The sequence below is a fragment of the Pezoporus wallicus genome, unplaced genomic scaffold, assembly GCF_028554395.1.
Source record: "Pezoporus wallicus isolate ANWC-B61680 ecotype Strahan unplaced genomic scaffold, APGP_CSIRO_Pwel_v1 contig_8333, whole genome shotgun sequence".
Lineage (NCBI taxonomy): Eukaryota > Metazoa > Chordata > Aves > Psittaciformes > Psittacidae > Pezoporus > Pezoporus wallicus.
The window spans coordinates 48,007-57,331 of NW_026637037.1; the positions used below are offsets into that span (position 1 = coordinate 48,007).

Genomic DNA, 9,325 nt, shown 5'->3' on the forward strand with positions numbered 1-9,325 from the left:
TTGCACTATGAGTAGAGAGCATAGTAGTGCTTGGGCCTCCGCCCCAGCACTGTTTAGCTCACCCACTACTGCAGACACTGTCTGCAGAGCTGCAGAAATAGCTGCATACACAGGCAGGGAAGAGGGGTGGAGAGGGCAACAGAGCCATCTCCCTAGCAGTACCATCAGTCTGTGCCAGCTCATGCTATTCATGGAATTTCAGCTTAGCCCTGACAGCAGCACTGATAGTCCTCCAGATTTACACTGCAAAAAACACAGTGGTGTCAGTCTACCAGAGACAATACACCAGCCCTGCACAGAAAATGAACGCAACTATGCAACTTTTTTGCCCTGTGCCTATATTTTGCTGTTATCTCCACAGCATCTCAGTGGTGTGGCCTTTAGTCCCTGCAGCAGAGGATGACTCCCCCACACAAGGCATCACTGTGCAGAGATCCTGTGCTAGTCCAGATGAGCTGGGAGAGCTGCCTGGCACAGCCTGTGGGCCTCACTTATAGCTCAGAAGCAGTCAACCTGCATTAGCCAAAATGGAGACAGCAATGCAGAGGAGCCCAGCCAGAACGGAGGACAGTCTGCATTCCCTCTCCTACCAAGTCTCTTGACAGTAAGTGAGAAGACAGCTTCTACAGGGGAAAAATAAAGTTTGTAAAAACCAGAATTACAGGAAATTAGGAGCAACTTTCCAATAGAGCAACAGCATCAATGAAAATCCCAACTAGTTAAAGCCATGATAACTGGATAATTAAACCCAGGATCACCCAGGCAGTCTTATTCTGTGCCTTTGGATAAATCTATCCCTTCCTCTCCCACTCATCTTCAATGTTACTCTTAGCTTTACCACCTGAAGTTATGAGCTGAAAGGAGATCTGGTATATATAGATGCATGCTCAAAACTCTGATCCATGCTGTCCCTAGAAGTGTTGCTTTCTTCACCTCTTTCAAAGTTTATTAAATATAGAGTAGATTACTTAGGATACTGCATCCATAGTAACAAATACTCTTTCTGCAGATGTCTTAGGATGAAGAGGTTTTACATCATATTCTCACAGGAAACTAGGTAAAGAATAAACATTAAAGTAGTGAGGTGATATGTGTCATCCCCCTAATAAATATTGAATGTGCTGGTTGATTTCAAACAAATTTAACAGAAGATAAATAAAAGATTGGATAAACCAAGTTCCTTCAAGTTCTATGAAAACAGGCAACTGGCTACTTAGAGGAAGAAGATCCTACGAGCGTTCCAGCCAAGAGAAAGCCTGCAAGATTAAGTTAAACATCAGAAAATCAGTAAGAGGGAGGTCACTTTTAAATACCGCAACTATGAGGAAATCTTCAGGGATGCTGATCTGTAGGCCAGGCTTCTTTCCTTCAGCTGCTTGTGAGATGATGCAGCATTAAGCTCTTCCTCCCTGGTTTCAGTTTTCTTAACTTCCATCCTGTTCTGGAACAGTTTGTCAGAGACTTCAAATAGACTGTATGCTTATCCAAGCTAGAAACAGTAAAAAGCATTTCGAAGTAGGAATGTAAATGTAATACTTGTGTGTCTGGAAAATCCTAGGGATCCTCAAGAGTTATGATGCTGATGAAGTGCGTGTTGTACTGACAGGAGCCCCTGGCTATGCACACATTAGCAGCAAGACCTACAGCTGACACACAGCAATAGTTCCAGAAAAGTTTCCTCTATTGCTCTTCTCTGATGGCTTTGCTACTGTTTCCTGAGGCACTCACCAAAAGCAACCTCAGGCACAGAAAGGTAAAGACCTTCAGATTCATTTTTTTCTTGCTCCTGATACCTTTAAAAAGCCCACACTGTAAGAAACTACTAACTCCTGTTTTACATCTTCTGTCCTTCTAACCTTGGACAGTGGCAGGATCAGTAACACCTCATCATGAGCTTTAGAAGTGTTTAGAGAGATGAACCCCTAAAGAAGAGGCTGTCCTTTAATGATGCGGCAGTTAGTGCTCTATTATAGCAGATGATGATGTTGACCTCTAGCGACTGGTCTGGGGATAATTGGTGGCATGATCACAGTTAAACCTTTCTGTAAAGTTAGCCATTTTGTCACTGAAGCTGGCACATGAGAGCAGTCACCCTTTTCCTGGAGCGAATTACACATCCCTTTCACGGATCAGAAACACTCAGCAGAAACAAAGGCCCCAGAAAGGCTGCTATACAGCCTAAATTATGCATGCAGAGAGATTTAAATAAAGGACAATTGTACATGGATGCCTTGAGCTGTACAGTGGATGCAACCTCAAGAGAGAAAAAGCACCCAGGCTGAGTGAAAGGACTAGACAAAGCAGCCCTTGGAGGCATACATGGAAGCAGGGATAATCCCAGAGGAAAACCAGAGAGTGAGGCATCAGGAAAGGACCTGGGCTGGAAGCAGTGAGTTACATCCTTTTCTCAAAACACAGAAATTAAGCAAGAGGAGACTATTGTGATTCATTGTAAATAAGCAAAACAGAGGAACACTCCAACCCACTGCCTGCTTCTTAGCTGACATAACCAATTAGATGCATTACGCCAGATTATTAGTAATGAAAAATACTGTTAGATGTGCAAATACTGACCGTCAGCAAGTTACACATTTGATGTTTAATTCTCATCCATTCTACATAAGGAAACTATTTATTCTGTTATGTTTGAAAATGTGGAGTACATTATGTTGCACATTCACAGAATAAAAAAGACAATACATGATTGTTACTCAGCTCTTACCACAGATTCAAAAGAACAAGTGCTTTATTTTCCTGCAGCAGAAAACACTCTTCCCAGCAGAGCCACTGAAGCACATGAAGAAAATAACGGATACTCAGGAAAGATTTAAAGAACAAAAATGACTCAAGGATTGGGAAGGAAAGTACGTTCCAAGTCAGTGACACAACCCAAGTGATGGAGAGGCTATACTGCCCTGTGCAGAGAGAGAGATGAGCAAAAGGGAAATTAAGTGAGCAGAGCATGCTCCCAGGTAACTATTCTGACATGGGTTTGAATCACAGAACCCCAGGTTAGAAGGGACCTCAGAATCATCTGGTCCAACCTTCCTAGGCAAAGCATGAAGTGCTTTTAAGTGGGGAGAGAAGTAACATAGTTTCTAGTCCCTCCAGAACTCAGTAGTTTCTCAATAGGAAAGGACTTTGCCCATTTTTGGGGAACTTCTTCTATTTAATACAACTTTGTTAATAGAGCTTAACATCCATCTCAATGTCACTGCTGACTTCCCAGCTTGGACGGATTTGCATCGCAACTGAGCAAAGACAGCAAAAAAAAGTAAACTGAAAAATGCATATTTTGCCACTCAAATACATAAAGTAAAAGAATTCACTTAGTTTCTTCTATCTGGGGGGTTTGTGCATTTGTGCATATGGCTATTTATGCATTTGCTTTGCACACAGTGGCTAACCGGCAGCAGGAAAATGAACTGGTTCTGCTTTCCCCCATAAGAGTTCCATTGCTTGTTCCCAAGGCTTTGTTCCATACTGGAAATGGAGAGAGTATTTACGGTCAAACCTTAAAGGGTTTAAATTGTGGTTTTTTTTTTAATCAATCAATTAAAATATCTTTTTAACCTGCTTTTTCAAAGAAGCCTGTACCTGAAATCATGTTACAGTACCCAACTGGTCATGCAACATCGCCGGCAGGGGGAGAAGAAGAGTAAAACACATCTAAAGTTACCTCAGCATGGGTAGGAAAGAAATGTCTACACTAGAAATGCCTCACACAGGGGTCTTGGAGCATTTAGATGCAGAAATAAACTGGAATTTCAATAGGAGATTTAAAACAACTGAAAATCAAAATACTAAGGAGCAAGAGCACAAGCTAAGTATTCTCTACAACTGCTTGTTTTGATTTTCCAGGTATGGCTAATTGTTTCTCAACATTTATCTAGCAGCTTAACTTGACATCTTTAGTACACACATACCTTATCCATTTGTGTAACTGTTCATAGATGACTGCAATCCTTTTTGTTAGCACTCCTCAGCATCTATTCTCTCTCAACTGGAGATATTCTCAGGACATGTATCATTTGGGGAGAGAAAGGCAAACACATTACTTGGCATATCCAAACGTGCCAGGTCCCTAGCTGCACAGGGTGCATTTCCCATGCTTCATTGGCAGTCTGATTCAACATCAGTACATATAGCTCACACTAAAAAAAGCTCTCTCATTTTTTAGCATATTACTTTGGCCGAGAAAGAGTAAATGCTACTCCCTCCCCGCTGACCTATAGACTCACATATCTGTCAAAGAATTCACTGGCTTAACCCTATGAAGATGGCAAAAATACAGCTGTTAAATGAATGCTGATATTGAGAGAGACTTAGACCTACAACCAAAGCTTTCTCTTCTAAATAGTATTTTCTTCAGTACTCTTTGCCAGCTCAGGCCTTTCAACATACAGCAGGGACAGCCTCTAGTTACTGAGTTTGCCTCCTGATCTGTGTGTTTCTTACTCCATCTTCTACAGTTGGATATGGCCACTATTTAAGTCACATTGCTATCTCTGAGCAATCAAAACTGGCACAGCCCTAAATAACGAGCCTTATTGTGCCCCTCCCAGCTCCCTCTCTCATGCCAGCACAAGCATGAGTTCTCCTGCATATATCAGGCTGTAATTTTATCAACAGCTGGACCCTAAGGGTGAGGCAGCAACCACAGTGATTTAGCTCTTATCTCCCTGCCTTCAATACAGAAGCAGAAGAAATGTTCACCTAGACACATGGGAAAGAACCTTCACTGTCATCTAGAAGCCATGGCGACTCCTTTAGCCTATACATTTATTACTATGATTAAAACTCACTGAAGGGTAGTCTGTTAATGAGAAAAGAGCTGAAATCAACTGGCACACAAGCCTTCCTTAAGGAGAGAAACTGAAACATGCAAGGACCTTTCCCTGCCCATGGCAGGGGGGTTGGAACTAGATGATCTTAAGGTCCTTTCTAACCCTAACTATTCTATGATCCTATGCCTTAAAGGAACTCAGCTAGGCTTCTGCTGCATGGATTTGTTATTTTCCTGAAAAACAAAAACCAAAACCAAAGCAACCACCAAAAAACCAAACCAAAACCAAAATCAAACAACCAAACAAATAAAACCACAACAGAAAAGATCAAGCAGATTTTTTTCAGGGGACAAAAGTCCCCAAACCTCAGTTTGTCTCTGCTCCAGTTCTGTTTTCTTGAGCCTGCAAAGTCCTGGAGCCATACTCCAAGGGGAGCAAATGACTGAGATCTGAACGGATTAAGCCTGAAGTCTTAAAAGACAGCTTGTCATGCACTATTTGCTACTGCACTGCTGAGTCGGGAACATGCAGCTCTTGTGCATATTCCACTTCCCCATCTGCCCACTGCTTCAGCTTCTCATTGACAATTGCGCATTTCCAGCACAAACATCTTTGATGCATTAAGAACTAAATGCATGGCAGCATAAAACACAGAGCTTTTCATCAAACTATCAGAAGCACTACTCTATCGACTTCTGGTCTTTATTTGAGAGCGTAACTTATTAAAAGCCTCTATTTTAACATAATAAATAATGTAACCGTATTTTAGCCCACTGCAACTAGAAACTTTATGTAGCATTTCAGACTCTTTTGCTATGGATACGAGGCCTTGTTTATGCTCTTGATGGATCTGTGTAAATCCACGGCAATGAAAACCAATCCCTCTTTATAAGCTGCTAGTACTCTTAAATCCAGAAAAACAGGCAGCTACAGCAAAAAGCAAGACTCTGTAAATATAAAACTTTGTACCTTTAGTTTATCAGTTTTCTGTGAACCCACACAGGAAAGAATATATTATCAGTGAAGACCATTTATTTCTCAAACTAGCAAAACCACACACACTTGGCATAAACCCAGATTTGAATCGAATAAGATTTATATGTCCTTGCCTTTGACATTGATGTTTGTTTCTAGCCACTTTTAAAACAGAAAATGGTTATCCATTTCCTTTTCATGCATATCTTATAACTTATATCCACAGAACAGAAAGAAAAGAAATCACTGTTTTACAAGCTCTTTTTATCAAGCCATCTTTAAGAATAAAAAAAGGGTATTTGGAATGAAATGAATACCCTGAATTCCCACTGGCTTTGGGTGGGAGTTAGGCACATTCACTAAGCAGTTACTCAGAAACTCAGCACCTTACAGAATCAGTCCCTCAAAATATGAGTTTTCTGTAATGAGACAGACTGCTCTGAAGAAAAAAATAGCAGTTCTCTTGCATCAGCCAGATTCAGGAACTGATTCAGGACTGCAAATGGCTTGCTCTACAGTAGTTTGACTAGCTCCTGCCCTAGCTTCTCTTCCCTCTTCAGGCAATCTGAGGAAAGCTAGTAGTGTCAAGGATTAACGAGCCCACAGAGTCACCATTTATCATGGGTCATTGTCATTGTTTAACCCCAGCTGCCAACCAAGCATCCAGCCAGTCACTGGATGGGGAGTGAATCAGACAAGTAAAAGTGAGAACTGGAGGGTTGAGATAAAGACAGTTTAATGGGTAAAGCAAAAGCTGTGCACAAGCAAAGCAACACAAGGAATTCATTCACCACTTCCCACTGCAGGCAGGAGCACAGCCACCTCCAGGAAAGCAGGGCTCCACCATGCTAACAGTTACTTGGGAAGACAGACACCATAGCTCCAAATGTTCCCCCCTTCCTCCTTCTTCCCCAGTTTTATATGCCAAGCATGACATCATACAGTATAGGATACCCCTGGGGTCAGTCTGATTAGCTCCTCTCCCACTTCTACATTTTCAGGCAACTACTACAGCCAAAGTAACTGAGCATATGTGATATCCAATGTTTCTGTTCTTACAATTTTCACTTAATACCTTATTTTAGAGAAACATACTTAGTATATTGCTGTGCCCTAGACCTATTTAACACCAAATAGGCAGGCATTCAATACGTACATATGTGCATATATGCACATAATACATTATAGCCCATGTAAAAAGTTGTGACCATGTGATCACTTGGTTGCAATAACATACTATATGGAAAAAAAAAAGGGCAGCCCATGATAATTACTTTGCAAACACATGCAAAGTTGCACCCTAAGCAATCGTCATAAGGGGAGGTACTGCTCTTTGACCTGTTCTCCTACTGACTTTGGTACTTTCCAGACTGTACCAAACTAATTCAGCTTGTAATGCCAGCAGAAAATAAGTACAATCAAGTAGTGTTTTGCCAGGCTTTTGCCTGGGACCTCTCCCCTGTACTGCTGCAGAATGGTTAAGCACCTTTAGCTATGATATGAAACTTGACCAATATAAAAAAAAACACAAACAAAACCACCAGCTTTTCATGCACAGCTTTATTCAGATTTGCCTCTGAGCAAGACCGATTCAAAATCATCAGTTAACTCACTATTTCCTTGCAGGTTAGCTATGTTTTCAATGAAAATCAGCAAGCTATGTTCCTCCTTTTCCCTTTTTCATCCATATAATAAACCTTAATCATGACTTATGAGATTTTCAAATTGCAAGGCCAGTGTGAATGCAGTGACTGGCATTTCTATGTACCTCCTATTACAGTTTCCATCCTTGCACACTTTTCAAATACTTATTACATTAGTTGCTTTGCAACATTTTTTGACATATTGGTTCTGCAATACATCCGTATGGAAGTATGGAGGGAAAAGTTTTATTCAAACTTTTATAAGTTTTATAAATTGTACCAGTAGATTTATACATAACATTCTTATAAGAGGTAAAAAGCAATAGCACATAATAAAAGTGCCTGTTTAACAGCATGTCCACAAGCACTATAGATTAATACCTCACTGTGTTAAGCACCATACTAGCAAGCAATACTTACCAATAGCTTTGCTGGGCTAAGTAGTAATAATGATCCCTTAGACATCTCCCTGTTACTTTGAGCAATTATTCTTTATACCTCTATCTGCAGGTTGACCACTTTTCATCCTCTCTTCTCCACCTCACCAAGTGTTAAATTCATATGGCTTGCGTATCCATACTGCCCGGAAATCTTTTATCCAGGTCTTGCCTAGCAGAGAGGACACTTGCACAAAGTTATAAAACTAGATTTTAAGTCACTAGAGGTTAGATAAAGACAGAACAGATAATCATGTAAATGAGGGAAAAGAAGGAAGCAACAACACTAAGATGTAATAGTTCATTTACTAAACACACTAGAATGAGTTAATGCTTAAACCCTTTCAAATGCCAGTCCAGCCCTGGAGTGGGTTGCTAATTTCCCCTCCATCACCTATGTGTCCTAGCAATGGAGGACTGCAATAAACTCTTCATGTAATGCCAGCAGAGCAGCTTCTCCAGACACAGGAGTTCCCAAGACCTGGCTGTATCCTACAAGTATATAGGACTTCAGTATCACTGCTTGCTTCTTCCTATCAGCTCACTACAATTCCTCCTCTGTTGCCACAGCCTACATTAGCTGTCAGCTCCATCATGACAGCCAGTAAAACACACAGTCTCTGGATTCTCTCTGGTAAACACATTCAAATGTGCAAGCACAGTAAGGACTCACACACCCAGCAAGGCCAAATAAAGCACAAGAGCTTGATTAATTCCTGATCTCTAGAAATACCCAAAGTTCCTTAAAATCCTTGATATAAACAATCCATAGTAGGTCATGTACTGCCTCCTGCTTTCAGCATTTGAAGCCATGTATTTGCTAGTAGAATTCTTCAGTTGTTCCTATATTGTTCTCTATAATCCCAGCATTTACTGGTGTGGAAAGGGAAAAGGGGAAAGAGTCACTTATTAGAAGCAATTACAGAATGAACTTCAAGTCACATTCTTGAAGATGGGAAGTCTACATGCCCAGGAAGTTTGTTAGTATGATGTAAATCTACTGGTCACAAGAATAAATCATTAGAACTACAATAAGCTGTCATGAAAACAAAATCCATGTTCCATGCTCCTGCAGATCCATGTAAGAGCTTTAAGAAGAATCACCTGCCTTATTTTACTAACAATCCCATCTCAGAACAGGTAAACCACAAGTCATTTTTTTAATTATTTCATTTCATCTAAAAGAAGAAAGGGACACAGTTCTGTTAAAACTCACTAGGAAAGTTCTTATTTTGAAAGATAAGAAGCTAGCACTTGAATACATAACATCACTTGCACTTTGGGGTTTTTCCTTTATCTTTAAAACACAGAGCTAAACCCAGGTTCCCAACTAGAGCTAGCAGCCTAGCACATCAGTGCAGACAGCCAGAAGCAGACTTCCGACTTTTGCATTAAATGCAACATCTCCTATGGAAAATAAAGAACAGTTCATAGAATTTTAATGCCAAAAAAAATTTAATTATTCAAAAGAAATGGTCATGAT

At 40.5% G+C, this 9,325-nt stretch overlaps 1 protein-coding gene across 1 annotated transcript in view; it reads right to left on the bottom strand.

The window, feature by feature from the left end:
* The window catches only part of LRRC8C (leucine rich repeat containing 8 VRAC subunit C), a 34,158-nt gene extending 25,685 nt beyond the window's left edge, over positions 1-8,473 (bottom strand). The window contains exon 1 of the mRNA XM_057402726.1: positions 7,904-8,473. The gene's annotated coding sequence lies outside the window, so the exon portion shown is untranslated. The remainder of the gene's footprint in view (positions 1-7,903) is intronic.
* Positions 8,474-9,325: the final 852 nt, after the last annotated feature.